At 42.0% G+C, this 16,330-nt stretch overlaps 1 pseudogene; it reads left to right on the top strand.

The window, feature by feature from the left end:
- Positions 1-13,339: 13,339 nt before the first annotated feature.
- LOC124038965 lies at positions 13,340-15,682 on the top strand (annotated as a pseudogene).
- The last annotated feature ends 648 nt before the right edge of the window (positions 15,683-16,330 follow it).

The following is a 16,330-nucleotide window of genomic DNA, read 5'->3' as shown; positions in this document are numbered from 1 at the left end:
GTCCATAATGTCTGTTCATCCCACCACATACTGTCTGTACATCCCACCACATACTGTCCATAATGTCTGTTCATCCCACCACATACTGTATGTACATCCCACCACATACTGTCCATAATGTCTGTTCATCCCATCACATACTGTCTGTACATCCCATCACATACTGTCCATAATGTATGTTCATCCCACCACATACTGTCTGTTCATCCCACCACATACTTTCCATAATGTCTGTTCATCCCACCATATACTGTATGTACATCCCATCACATACTGTCCATAATGTCTGTTCATCCCACCATATACTGTATGTACATCCCATCACATACTGTCCATAATGTCTGTTCATCCCACCATATACTGTATGTACATCCCATCACATACTGTCCATAATGTCTGTTCATCCCACCATATACTGTATGTACATCCCATCCCATCACATACTGTCCATAATGTCTGTTCATCCCACCATATACTGTATGTACATCCCATCACATACTGTCCATAATGTCTGTTCATCCCACCATATACTGTATGTACATCCCATCACATACTGTCCATAATGTCTGTTCATCCCACCATATACTGTATGTACATCCCATCACATACTGTCCATAATGTCTGTTCATCCCACCATATACTGTATGTACATCCCATCACATACTGTCCATAATGTCTGTTCATCCCACCATATACTGTATGTACATCCCATCACATACTGTCCATAATGTATGTTCATCCCACCACATACTGTCTGTTCATCCCACCATATACTGTCCATAATGTCTGTTCATCCCACCATATACTGTATGTACATCCCATCACATACTGTCCATAATGTCTGTTCATCCCACCATATACTGTCCATAATGTCTGTTCATCCCACCATATACTGTCCATAATGTCTGTTCATCCCACCATATACTGTCCATAATGTCTGTTCATCCCACCATATACTGTCCATAATGTCTGTTCATCCCACCATATACTGTCCATAATGTCTGTTCATCCCACCATATACTGTCCATAATGTCTGTTCATCCCACCATATACTGTCCATAATGTCTGTTCATCCCACCATATACTGTCCATACGGTCTGTTCATCCCACCACATACTGTCTGTTCATCCCATCACATACTGTCCATAATGTCTGTTCATCCCACCATATACTGTCCATAATGTCTGTTCATCCCACCATATACTGTCCATAATGTCTGTTCATCCCACCATATACTGTCCATAATGTCTGTTCATCCCATCACATACTGTCCATAATGTCTGTTCATCCCACCATATACTGTCCATAATGTCTGTTCATCCCACCATATACTGTCCATAATGTCTGTTCATCCCACCATATACTGTCCATAATGTCTGTTCATCCCATCACATACTGTCCATAATGTCTGTACATTCCACCACATACTGTCCATAATGTCTGTTCATCCCATCACATACTGTCCATAATGTCTGTACATCCCATCACATACTGTCCATAATGTCTGTTCATCCCATCACATACTGTCCATAATGTCTGTACATCCCATCACATACTGTCCATAATGTCTGTACATTCCATCACATACTGTCCATAATGTCTGTTCATCCCATCACATACTGTCCATAATGTCTGTTCATCCCACCATATACTGTCCATAATGTCTGTTCATCCCATCACATACTGTCCACAATGTCTGTACATTCCACCACATACTGTCCATAATGTCTGTTCATCCCATCACATACTGTCCATAATGTCTGTTCATCCCATCACATACTGTCCATAATGTCTGTACATCCCATCACATACTGTCCATAATGTCTGTTCATCCCATCACATACTGTCCATAATGTCTGTTCATCCCATCACATACTGTCCATAATGTCTGTACATCCCATCACATACTGTCCATAATGTCTGTTCATCCCATCACATACTGTCCATAATGTCTGTACATCCCATCACATACTGTCCATAATGTCTGTACATTCCATCACATACTGTCCATAATGTCTGTACATCCCACCACATACTGTCCATAATGTCTGTTCATCCCATCACATACTGTCCATAATGTCTGTTCATCCCATCACATACTGTCCATAATGTCTGTTCATCCCACCACATACTGTCCATAATGTCTGTTCATCCCACCACATACTGTCCATAATGTCTGTTCATCCCATCACATACTGTCCATAATGTCTGTTCATCCCATCACATACTGTCCATAATGTCTGTTCATCCCACCACATACTGTATGTACATCCCATCACATACTGTCCATAATGTCTGTACATCCCATCACATACTGTCCATAATGTCTGTTCATCCCACCACATACTGTATGTACATCCCATCACATACTGTCCATAATGTCTGTTCATCCCATCACATACTGTCCATAATGTCTGTTCATCCCACCATATACTGTCCATAATGTCTGTTCATCCCATCACATACTGTCCATAATGTCTGTTCATCCCACCACATACTGTCCATAATGTCTGTACATCCCACCACATACTGTCCATAATGTCTGTTCATCCCACCACATACTGTCCATAATGTCTGTTCATCCCATCACATACTGTCCATAATGTCTGTTCATTCCATCACATACTGTATGTACATCCCACCACATACTGTATGTACATCCCATCACATACTGTCTATATAAAGTCTATATGTATGTTTTAAAATGCACACACACACACACTCCGGAATACGACATTGCTCGTCCTAAAATTTCTATATTTATTAATTCCATTCTTTTAATTGTAGATTTGTGTGTGTTGTTGTGTATTGTTCGATATTACTGCACTGTTGGAGCTAGGAACACAAGCACTACGCTGCACCTGCAATAACATCTGCTGAATATGGGAATGCAACCAATACAATGTTGTGTGATGTCAAAGTTCTTACCGGAGTGCACTTTCCAAGTGGGCCAAAGAACTTCTCCAATGTGTAGAGGTATTTCATATTGTCTTTTGCTTCATTTGCCACAACAGTGATGTTTCCATCCTACCGCAGATAACATTTGTGTTATGTTTCTACAGGGCTTGATTTTTACTTCCACACAACCCCACTAAACTGTGAGAAATGCACAATAAAAATCACTGTACTCTGTAGCAGGATATCAAATCAAACTTGATTTATTAAGAGTAGACCTCACTGAGAAATGCTTACTTACTGGCCCTTAACCAACGGTGCAGTTCAAGCATTATATGCATATATATTATAAGCATATATGAGCATTAGTCCAAAAAGTAACACCTGATTTCAAAATATCCATGTTCAAAATGACTGAATGTAACTGATAATAAATGCTTGCCTTTACATATAGAGTATATAGAAAATAGAGAGAGTGAAACTGACCAGCTCTCTCCAAGTCCTTAGTGTCTTTGACTTGGCCACCTGCAGCACTCCAATAACCTTCTTCACATGGGGTCGTTTGATCTCATCCATTAAGCTGAGAAAACATCGATCACAATCAATATAGACTAGTGTGCACTCAACCAACACACCAAACAAGACATGCAGCATTCAGAAAAATATTGGCCAGCATAACAGAACAATTCATTGGAATAGGCAGGAAACCTAGCAGTTAAGGCCAGTCATCGGAAGGGCCTTGCCCTTGAGCAGGGCACTTGACCCTAATGTCTGCTAAGTTACTAAATGTAACAGATGTTCTAAGGTTTTGAAATGAGACAGACTGAGTGTGGAGTTGACACTTGTGTCAGAAAAAGGGGGAATTGTTCTGGTGGGTGGCATGACAAGTGAGTATGGGTACCTGTTAAAAGTGAGTATGGGTACCTGTTAAAAGTGAGTATGGGTACCTGTTAAAAGTGAGTATGGGTACCTGTTAAAAGTGAGTATGGGTACCTGTTAAAAGTGAGTATGGGTACCTGTTAAAAGTGAGTATGGGTACCTGTTAAAAGTGAGTATGGGTACCTGTTAAAAGTGAGTATGGGTACCTGTTAAAAGTGAGTATGGGTACCTGTTAAAAGTGAGTATGGGTACCTGTTAAAAGTGAGTATGGGTACCTGTTAAAAGTGAGTATGGGTACCTGTTAAAAGTGAGTATGGGTACCTGTTAAAAGTGAGTATGGGTACCTGTTAAAAGTGAGTATGGGTACCTGTTAAAAGTGAGTATGGGTACCTGTTAAAAGTGAGTATGGGTACCTGTTAAAAGTGGTCATGCGGCTTTTCCAATGCTCCAGTTCAGCAGAGGGCCCTATGTCATCGGCCTCCTTCCTCATTTGCTCGCCCTCTGTCAGCACCTGTTCGATCTGGTGGGCCCAGTGAAGGAGAACTCCCTCCAGCTCCTCCACCAGTTCGGAGTTATTGGCTTGAGGGAAGAGACAAACTGTCTATGTTACAGACTTACTTTGAGCATTTATTTTCTCATGTGCAGTATGAGCTTAGCAGTACCGCTGACGTTGACATTTCTCTATGATGCTTGTTCATGTCCAGTATCTGCCCTTGTAGGATGTACTCACAGGGGGATGGTGGCATCTTTATTGGGGAGGACGGGCTTGTGTTAATGGCTGGAGCGGAATCAGGGGAATGGTATCAAATACATCAAATGCATGGTTTCCATGGTTTCCATGTGTTTGATGCCTTCCGTTTGTGCCATTCCAGCCATTATTTTGAGCCGTTCTCCCCTCAGCAGCCTCCTGTGCATGTGCTGTACTATACATCATCTATTCTACTCAAATAGATTTTTCAGAGGGTCTTTGCACAGGACTACCAATTAAATTAAATTAAATCAACTGTATTAATCCCTAATGGGAATAACTGCTCGGCACAACATTGACAGGCAAATATGTAAGAATGAACACATTTCCCACAACATACAGCAGAGCGGACAGTCGCTAATCACACACAAACACTGAAACATCAAAACCATAACTTAGGTAACATCTATACCTGCAGCTGTGTAGTCTGCTGGGCCTAGTAGGCTGCTTAGGCTCTGTCCAGTGTCCACTCTGTGGAGATGGAACCTTCCCTCCATATTCAGTCTGGCAGAGGAGAGGTTGCTAATGAACTTGTCCACTGAACTCAGGAAGTCCTGAATCTGAGCATTCTGAAGTCCATCCTTCATGGAGCCCCAATTCTGGTGAGGATGGAACAAAACATTTATTGGGGTTGAAGTAGAGGAGATATAGGAGAGTTCAAATCAAACTGTATATGTCACATGCGCTGAATAGTTACATACAAACAATGCAGTTTAAGAAACAGAGTTAAGAAGATATTTACTAAATAGAAAGTAACACAATAACTTAATATAGAGGCTATATACAGGGGGTACTGGTACCGAGTTAATGTGCGGGGGTACAGGTTACTCAAGGTCATTTGTACATGTAGGTGGAGGTAAAGTGATTATGTATAGATAAACACAGAGTAGCAGTAGTGTAAAAACAAAGGTGTGGGTGGGGAGTGGGGGCCTGGGGGTCGATGTAAATAGTCTGGGTGGTCATTGGATACTGGGACGATCGTTTGTAGAAACGGACCAAGGCGCAGCGAATGTTGAGTTCTACATAATTGATGAATAGTGAAACTTAGCAAAAACAATAAACAATAAACTAACATGAACCGTGACTACAGAGGTGCTACATACACTTAATCAAAATACAATATCCCACAAACACAGGTGGGAACAAACACTACTTAAATATGATCACCAATTAGAGACAAAGATTACCAGCTGCCTCTAATTGGGAATCATACAAATCACCAACATAGAAACATGAAAATTAGAACACCCACATAGAAATAATAAACTAGACTAACCCCCCAGTCACGCCCTGACCTACTCCACCATAGAAAATAAGGACTCTCTATGGTCAGGACGTGACAGATACAGTGTTCATGAGTCTTATGACTTGGGGGTAGAAGCTGTTAAGGAGCCTTTTGGACCTAGACTTAGGCGCTCCGGTACCGCTTGCCGTGCGGTAGCAGAGATAACAGTCTATGACTTGGGTGACTGGAGTCTGTGACAATTTTTGGAGCCTTCCTCTGACACCGTCTAGTATATAGGTCTTTGATAGCAGAAAGCTTGGCCTCAGTTGCCATACCAGGTGGCGATGCAACCGGTCAAGATACTCTCGATGGTGCAGCTGCAGAACTTTTTGAGAATCTGGGGACCCATACCAAATAGTCTCCTGAGGGGGAAACTGTGTTGTCGTGCCCTCTTCACGACTGTCCATGATAGTTTGTTGGTGATGTGGACACCAAGGACCTTGAAACTCTTGCTTCACTATAGCGCCCTGTTATGTTGTGTTTGATTATTCTGTCTACTTTGAACAACTTAGCATGCATGTTGATAGGGCATTATTATACTCAATAGGGAATTACCTCTTGAGACTTGAGTGCAGGCAGCATAATTTGTGAGAACAATTTCTCCATACTGTACAGAATGCTCCCATTAGTGCAGTCTAGCATTCCAAAATTCACTTCCTGGAAGAAACAAGCAGTACAAGAGCAATAGCAAAACAGTGAAACAATTCGTAAACAGTGCCACTAGAGTGGTGGCTAGAAACGCTAGGCTTACTACTGACCTGAGAAACATTGGCGGTCGTTATAGCCTTGTCTGTCGTTCTCAAGAAAAACAAACACTTTTCAAGTAAGGCCTGAAACATAAGAGCCAACACATCACACGGTCTGGTGATGAGACTGAATGAGAGAAACAAAGAAAGAGTCTTGTTTTTTACTGATACCATGGAAATCAATACTTAAGAAGTGGCAGAGGCTCTGTCTCCAATACCAACGTAATGCAAACATTACCAAACTAGTAATTATGAGGTCGTTCTGATACGCTTGTTTGGAGAAGGGGGCTCTGGTATATTTCACGGAGAGTGTTCTTCCCCATGACTATGCCTGTAAGGTGTTGAGTGCAGGACTGTATACTTTAAAGAAAGAATGTGAAAATTACAGACTGTGTCTTGTAAAGCCATGATGGCATTCAAGTCCCCTTTTAGGGCTAGAAACTTTTGTCAGAGATAATTATTAAATGGAAGAAGTTCCGGACAAGGATTTCAAGTAGAAGTAGAACCAACACCGACTTCAATCAGTTCTGCAGCAAAACGTTACCTCTGAAGTACCAGTGGTGAGAAAGAGCTTTTTCTGCCCAGGGGTAGAACTGACTGTGTCTGCCCAGGTGGGGTGGTTTGATGAAGGCTGAAAAAGGGACATGGGGAAAGTAAAATCATTTAATATTATAGGACTGATGTTCTTCACTCATTTTTTAATGATGACAATGAAGAGAAAGGTCAGTTTACCAATTTTATGTCTTGATAGAAGAATATCAACCTCTTTGATCCATTAGGCGCAAAAAACTCCTCTATCAAATTGAACTAGAGCAGAGTTTATGACAGTTAGTATTATTGGAGTTTGGATGCATTTTGTGAATGTCTGACCAAATCCCCCCCCCCACCCCTTACCTTGTCATCCGATATAAAGGCCTCCTCCACCTCAGTCTCCCCCAGGCTCACACTGTCCACAAGCTTGGCTATGAGGTACTTGTGGCGGGCATCTAGCATGGCCCGACGCTCATCCTTGGCAGCCCTGGCCTGCTTGGCCATCTCTTTCCTGGCTTCGTTGGAGAGTACCATCGTCCGTTTCCCTGAAACCTAATCACATCCAGACAGAATGGGAGTGAAAGAAAACACAACCTGGCGGAGCTACTGTGACATTCGTTTAGGGAGACAGGGTTTAGGGTTTTCCACATTAAGAAACGTCACCCATATTGTGAGATATGAATAACCGATCAGTTGATGCCCATCAAAAGTTCAAATGACTGAGGGGTTAACACCCTTTGTGCCCTTTCAGCTGTCTTGACTTCGTAAATACTCACAGTTGTACTGGCTGTTGAGGAAGGAAGAGCTGCCGATGCCGTGTGATTGGTGCTTTTAGGGTTGTGACCTCCTATTCGCCTGTGTCCACTCACACCCACGTCTGTTGATATGGCAAAACATGACTGTCTATTTTTGTGGCCAATAAAATCAGAGCTTCACGTCTATATGTACTGTATGGCATGGTCCGTGTGTGTACTTCCTGTATGTCTATAGTCCTACCCATATACAGTGCCTTGCAAAAGTATTCATCCCCCTTGGTAGTTTTCCTATTTTGTTGCATTATAATCTGTAATTTAAATAGATTTTTATTTGGATTTCATGTAATTGACATACACAAAATAGTCCAAATTGGTGAAGTGAAATTTAAAAAATAACTTGTTTCAAAAAATAAATTAAATAAATGCTATGAAGCCCCTAAATAAGACCTGTTGCAACCAATTCACTTCAAAAGTCACATAATTGGTTAAATAAAGTCCACCTGTGTGCAAACTAAGTGTCACATGATTTGTCACATGATCTCAGTATATTTACACCTGTTCTGAAAGGCTGCAACACCATCCCCGAGTCTGCAACACCACAAAGCAAGGGGCACCATCAAGCATGCGGCACCATGAAGACCAAGGAGCTATCCAAACAGGTCAGGGACAAAGTTGTGGAGAAGTACAGATCAATGTTGGGTTATAAAGAAATATCCTAAATGTTAAACATCCCACGGAGCACCATTAAATCCATTATTTAAAAATGGAAAGAATATGTCAATACAACAAACCTGCCAAGAGAGGGCCGCCCACCAAAACTCACAGACCAGGCAAAAAGGGCATTAATCAGAGAGGCACCAAAGAGACCAAGGATAACCCCGAAGGAGCTGCAAAGCTCCACAGAGGAGATTGGAGTATCTGTCCATAGGACCACTTTAAGCTATACTCTCCACAGAGCTGAGCTTTACGGAAGTGTGGCCAGAAAAAAAGCCATTGCTTAAAGAAAAAATAATCAAATACGTTTGGTGTTCGACCAAAGACATGTGGGAGACACCCCAAACATGTGGAAGAAGGTACCCTGGTCAGATGAGACTAAAATAGAGCTTTTTGGCCATCAAGGAAAACGCTATGTCTGACGCAAACCCAACACCTCTCATCACCTCGAGAACACCATCCCCACAGTGAAGCATGATGGTGGCAGCATCATGCTGTTGGGATGTTTTTCATCAGCAGGGACTGGGAAACTGGTCAGAATTGAAGGAATGATGGATGACGCTAAATACAAGGAAATTCTTGAGGGAAACCTGTTTCAGTCTTCCAGAGATTTGAGACTGGGACAGAGGTTTACCTTCCAGCAAGACAATAACCCTAAGCATATTCCTAAAGCAACACTCAAGTGGTTTAAGGGGAAACATTTAAATGTATTGGAATGGCCTAGTCAAAGCCCAGACCTCAATCCAATTGAGAATCAGTGGTATGACTAAGATTTTGTACACCGGAACCCATCCAACTTGAAGGAGCTGGAGCAGTTTTTCCTTGAAGAATGGGTAAAAATCCCAGTAGCTAGATGTTCCAAGCTTATGGAGACATACCCCCAAGACTTGCAGCTGTAATTGTGGCAAAAGGTGGCTCTGCAAAGTATTGACTTTGCGGGGGTGAATAGTTATGCATGCTCAAGTTTTCTGTTTTGTTGTCTTATTTTAGGCGGAAGCGTAGCCTAATGGTTAGAGCGTTGGACAAGTAACCGGAAGGTTGCGAGTTCAAACCCCCGAGCTGACAAGGTACAAATCTGTCGTTCTGCCCCTGAACAGGCAGTTAACCCACTGTTCCCAGGCCGTCATTGAAATATGAATATGTTCTTAATATGTTCTTAACTGACTTGCCTGGTTAAATAAAGGTAAAAAAAAAATTTAAAAAAATTATTGTTTGTTTCACAATAAAAAATATATTGCATCTTCAAAGTGGTAAGCATGTTGTGTAAATCAAATGATACTACAACACCCCCAAAAAATATATTTTAATTCCAGGTTGTAAGACAACAAAATAGGAAAAATGCCAAGGGGGGTGAATACTTTCGCAAGACACTGCACTTGCACTGTACCTTTTCGTATACTAACAAGTGGAGGTTTTAACTCATTTGAATGGTCGGGTGCAGTTGTCTGGCTTAGCTCTCCCTCGGCCTTGTTCTCTGGTTCCCTCTTTGCTTCCTCAGGGCTATCCTGCATCGTCTCCCCAGCATCAAGGCTTTCCTCTGTGGGAGGATTGGACACTTCCTCCTCTGGATCCACCTTCTCCACTGGGGGGATGCCGGACCCCTCATCCACCTCAGGGTCCACTACTTCAACTGGCTGGAGATTCTGAGTGTCACACATCTTAAAGAGCAGAGGAGTTAGTTAATAGTCACTTTTGGGTTTTAAACTATTAGACGACATGGTCTAGTCAAGTGTAGGATCTTAATTTGATCCAGTTTTCTATAATTATCTTACACCTTTACATGATCTACGCACAACTTTATTGCAGTATTGAACAACATAGTTTTAACAAATAAACCCATTTGTCCATTGAAAATTATTATTAGAATAACTTATATTGTGCAATTGTCTAATGCTCTATGCCAGATATAATGATAATATGAAATCTAACAATGCGCTGCACTGTCTATGGATACTGTAGTTCAAGTGTTTCCATAACATTCACTATGCGCATCCACACAAATGGAAAAGAACACAGGATAAATAATCCAACAATTTCTAAATTAAATGTTGAATATACCAGACCTTCCCCTCAGTTGTTCTGCTCTGTCTCTTGCTGCTCTCCTGCCGGGGTGTGTGGTAAAAGAGCCTCTAGAGTCAGCTCAGCTAGCTGACGCTAAAGGCAATCAACGGGTGAATTGCTCTGACAAAGTTTGACTGTTGTCATGGCAATCCTAAACACGTTAGCCCTAGTCAGAATGACTAATCCACTGGAAACCAGCAGAGGAAGAAGTCAAACAAATGCCTGTCCACATATGAATACACGAGAAGTCATTAAAGTCTGGCAACGCTAATGATACTTCAATTGTGTGTGTGTGTGTGTGTGTGTGTGTGTGTGTGTGTGTGTGTGTGTGTGTGTGTGTGTGTGTGTGTGTGTGTGTGTGTGTGTGTGTGTGTGTGTGTGTGTGTGTGTGTGTGTGTGTGTGTGTGTGTGTGTGTGTGTGTGTGTGTGTGTGTGTGTGTGTTAAAATAGATAAAATCAAATCATGTTATTGATTAATCAGGTCAATTTTATTTTTGAGGTGTGGTGAGGCTTAATAGATGTATTGTAAGAGAAACACACATAGATAATGCAATAAGGTATTAAGATGTAGATATCATCTTCTATTATGAGAAGTACGTTAAATCGCAGTGCGTTTGTGTATTTACCATGATTGACTAATCATTGTCTTAGTAACTTCCGTTATGACATCCAAATCATATAACTACCCGGGGGTTCGACTATTTCTAGGTACTAGCTACAGCTTATACAAAGCCACAGCGAATGAAATGTACATAATTTAGCAAACGCTCTTATCCAGAGCGATTTACATGTGCAATTATGGAACAGATTTTTCACCTAGTCTGCTCAGTGGTTCGAACCAGTAACCTTTCAGTTACTAGCCCAATGCTCTTAACCGCTAGGTTAAGACGTCTCAATGTATTATTATGCAGTATTATGATTGAAGGCAGCATTGTGTGCAGGGGATACATTTCAGCAAGGTTTATTATTAAGCAATAAGGCCCGATGAGGTGTTGTATATGGCCAATATAGCACAGCTAAGGGATGTTATTAAGCACGGCACAACACGGAGTGCCTGGACACAGCCTTTAGCCGTGGTACTATACCAGTCAAATGTTTGGACAAACCTACTCATTCAAGGGTTTTTCTTTATTTTTATTATTTTCTACACTGTATAATAATAGTGAAGACATCAAAACTATGAAATAACACATATGGAATCATGTTCCAAAAGGCACCAACGATTCTCTGGTCTGTATAAAAGTCAGTGCGCGATTACGTAGCACACAACATGTATGTTCGATGGGTTTCCATTGATAGTTTAGTCACAAAAACGGTTAGCGTTTAATAGAAAATGTGCCTACTTGTGCGCTCGCAGATACAGTGGGGGTAGGCTGTGCAGGTAGACTAGTCTACATGGGATTATATTTTTATTTGTCAAATGGCATGCAAGCACCAATCAACATGTCACCAGAAAAAGACCCTTCATATTTATTGGAAAGTAGCAACAAGATCACTGTGCACGTTCACCCCCTGTGAAGATCATCATCATCATCATAATAATAATAATATGTAGCCTAATAAACTGCATGGTTTCCCGAGTCGTAGTGGGTGGACCACACACCATATCATCTCGTGACTCCAAATTTACTTTCGATATGATGGCTATTATATCAATATTTGCGCTTAAAGTCGTTTCCACCACCATTTATTGCATAATACATTTTACCGACACAAAAGTATCCCACCATGTGAAACGAACAAATGATCTGTCGGCATTTATAATATTTACCGAAACGACCTGTTTCCATCACAGCTGTGGTGATTTTTTTTTCTTCAGTTTACTAGCTCGTGTTACTTTTCTGTATTTCCGATTTAAAAGCCTGCTTTACTTCAGGTTAAATTGGCTGTGAAGAGAAGATGTCAAGATCCTTTCTTTTATTCATGCTTCTCATCAACATCAGGTTCAGCTGGGGTTATGGATGTAAGGGGTGTCAGGCAAACTATAATGACCCCACCACTATCTGGTGTACGAGTCAAACCATTGTGAATGTGTCGGACGCTCTACAGACCATCCCCAAAAATGCCACCAAGATCAATCTGTCCAAGAACAAAATTCAAAACAGTCCGCCTGAGACATTTCTCAAGTTCCGTCATTTGGGTGTACTAACACGGGACCAGAACAAACTCGCATCTCTAAGTGGAGGTGAATCCAAAGGACTACACATTCCCTATTTTCGAAACATCTCCAGAAACAACTCAGTGATCAAGGTTGATGTATTCCACAACCTGAAACAGTTAACGGTCCTCGATTTGTCAAAAAAAAAAAAACGAAAGAACAAAATTTCTTATTACATTTACATTCCAAAGTCAGGCATTTTTGCTCACAACCACAGATTGAAGGTCCTGCTCCTTATGGGGATAGAAACAGAATTCCTGGCTGGAATTCAAATGGAGACAAAGAAAACTCTTTCAATGGTTGAATTCTCTTTCTCGCTTGAAAGATCTAATTTCACTAGTTGGGGCCTGCCAGATGTAACGGACAACCTTTTAAGAATAGAGATCAATCTTGGAAGATCCAAATTACCTCCAAATGGACTAGTAACCGGAAGGTTGCGAGTTCAAACCCCCGAGCTGACAAGGTCTGTCGTTCTTTCCTGTTTGAATTATCCACACCAAATGTGGTAGTCTTCGAAAAAGCAAATCTTAGGGATTTGGGAGAATCCCAGCTCGTGCAGGATGGGAAATGAAAATACTTTATCTAGTTGACTGTGGTTTAAAGGAAATCTCTCACACCACCTTCCAAAGCCTTGAGGGTCTTTAAACTTGACAACTTAATGACAACTAGCTGAACATTCAAATGGATACGTTTACTGGCCTCAGAAATGAGACGTTCCTAACATGCTGACCACAGCGCTCATGTCATACGTGTGCGAGGGTTGCAAAATAAAAGTATACATACATGTTATTCAATCAATACACCAACACAGCTCGCGAGCGTCTGCGTAGCCGGTCGCTAAAATAGAACTTGGTTCTATTTGTGACGCTCTAAGCGCTGCAAGTCCTGCCTCTCAAATCTTCTCCTTGGTTTTTAGGAGCAAATACCCACGTGCCATCTCCTCATTGGTTTTTAGGAGTATATACCCACAAGGGTGATTGAAAGATGAACCGGCTACGCAGACGCTCGCGAGCTGTGTTTATCCATAGGAAGCGCCAGTCGGTTGTAGTAATGCACCGTAAATCTGGTTGCCAACCACCTTATCAAGTCCAGAGAAGAAAAAGAAGCCTGAAGGAAGAAGGAGAGTTGACAAGAAACTAATCTGGTTTACCATTTTGTCTGTGGATTAATTGTCGGAGTAGAGGACCTTGTTCATTTCATGTAAAATAACAACCCAATGTTTATATCCCAGGACAAATTAGTTAGCAACAGCATGCTAGCTAGCAAAATTGCCATAAATGTTTAATGCTTTTCGACCTGTCCCTAAATTAATAGAATTGGTTCAGAGTTTGTTTTGATATTTCAACCTGCGTGTCCTGATTGCATCTGGTGTGGAGGGACAAAATCAACAAGCGTGTGATGGCAGACGCACACGCACCTGCTTGTCTGGTCAGCACGTAAATCTAGATAGAAGCAAGATTCAAGAACTCAACCCTCGCTGGCTCCTCCCTCTAAGGAACCATAGATGCTTGTCCATTATCGAAATGAAATCATTGAATTCCTAAAAACTCAGCAGACTTGTGAAGCTGGACCTCGGCCTCATTATCAAATACATTGAGGAAGGATCCTTCCAAGACCTGGAAAATCTTGATTACCTGGACCTGGGAAGCATATCAAAAGATTAACTCCTGCCATCTTACAAGGTCTTGTGAAACTGAAGCAGCCGGTGTTGTATAACAACTGCCTTTATTTTGATAAGGACAACACTCCGCCCTAGAGTATGTGGAGTTACGCTACCAAGGCCCTGGAGGAGATGGAGTTGAACATTTTGGACCGGGCTTCTTCAAAGAGTAAGTGCGCGTAAGATGTTTATCCATAGGAAGCGCCATTTTGAGCAATTTCCATCCAAATAACTTTGTCCCCCTTGTCAATTTAAGGCGGAATTTTGTGGCCGGCATCACTTTCAGTAACACCAATCTAGTACTGTCCTTCATCCACTTAAATCACTGGAAATGCTGACTTTTTACAAAACAGACCTGGATCCTCTACCCGACATCTTACTGCCTCCAGGGAATTACTTGAAGGTTTTACTAATTCAGTCCAACCATTTACACGTTTTGGAGAAATCTTTGTTTGATAACCTCCCTATGTTGCTATTCCTTGATATCAGCGACAACCCACTGTACTGTTCCCCCCCAAATGCCTGGTTCAAAAGCTTTAAATGATCCTACTGTACACATAGCCCATATCTATGACCACCACTGTGACAATATGGGGACAGCTCACTACATGCGGGAATTAGATGACAAAGCATGCTCTTATGACCAGTTCTTCCACAGCCTTTTCTTGGCCACCTTCCTTCTGGACTTGGTGACTGTGACCATGTGCCTAATCTGGCACAATCAGAAATGTGCCATCTATGACCTGCTCCTCCTGCGGCCTCGCCTTCGAAGGCATGAGGCAGCGGGGAAAGGTTGCTACAGCTCCAGAGATGAGCCGTGAGTGAGCTGGTAGCCCATCTAGAAAGGACTAGGATTAGGATCAGCTCTGTTCCGACTGTGCTTGCAACACCTCGACTCCCGTCCGGGCAAGGCTATCCTAGAGAACATTGAAACAGCCATCTAAAATGCCAGATGCACACTCTGAGTGGTGACCCGTGACTTTCTCCACAGTGAGTGGTGGCCCTGGAGTTCCAGGTGGCCAGTCAGACTTCTGTGTGAGGGGAGCGATGTTCTTCTGATGGTGTTTCTCGAAGAGATCCCCATCTCTCTCCTTACACTCTACTGTCTCTCTCCTTACACTTGGTTATGAAAGATGGTGCGTCGGAAAACATACTTGTTGTGGCCCACAGACGAGCGTGACCAGGGGGTGTTCTGGATCAGACTTGAGAATGCCTTGAGGGAAAGCACACAGGAGGAAGATGAAAGTTGATGAGCTTGCCATGCTCACAGGCTAGACCTGGGATATTTTCAAATTAAGAAAATTGAACAGCTGACGGAAAATCCTGTAGCATTGTACATACAGTTGAAGACAGAAGTTTACATACGTTTTAGTGACTCCAACCTAAGTGTGTTTTTCCAACCACTCCACAAATCTCTTGTTAACAAACTATAGTTTGGGCAAGTCGGTTAGGACATCTACTTTGTGCATGACACATTTAATTTTTCCAACAATTGTGTACAGACAGATTATTTCACTTATAATTCACTGTATCACAATTCCAGTGGGTCAGAAGTTTACATACACTGAGTTGACTGTGCCTTTTGTCATGTTTTGTCATTGATTGTCATGTCTTGTCCCTGTGCTTCCCCTTCTATTCGTTTCCCTCTGCTGGTCTTATTAGGTTCTTTCCCTCTTTCTATCCCTCTCTCTCCCCCTCCCTCTCTCCCTCTCTCGCTCTCTCTCTCTATCGTTCCGTTCCTGCTCCCAGCTGTTCCTCATTCTCCTAACTACCTCATTTACTCTTTCACACCTGTCCCCTATTTTGCCCTCTGATTAGAGTCCCTATTTCTCCCTCTGTTTTCCGCTTCTGTCCTTGTCGGATCCTTGTTTGATGTTTGCTGTTCTGTGTCATTGTTC

This window comes from Oncorhynchus gorbuscha, linkage group LG07, assembly GCF_021184085.1.
Source record: "Oncorhynchus gorbuscha isolate QuinsamMale2020 ecotype Even-year linkage group LG07, OgorEven_v1.0, whole genome shotgun sequence".
Lineage (NCBI taxonomy): Eukaryota > Metazoa > Chordata > Actinopteri > Salmoniformes > Salmonidae > Oncorhynchus > Oncorhynchus gorbuscha.
This window is presented reverse-complemented; position numbering and strand designations above follow the sequence as displayed.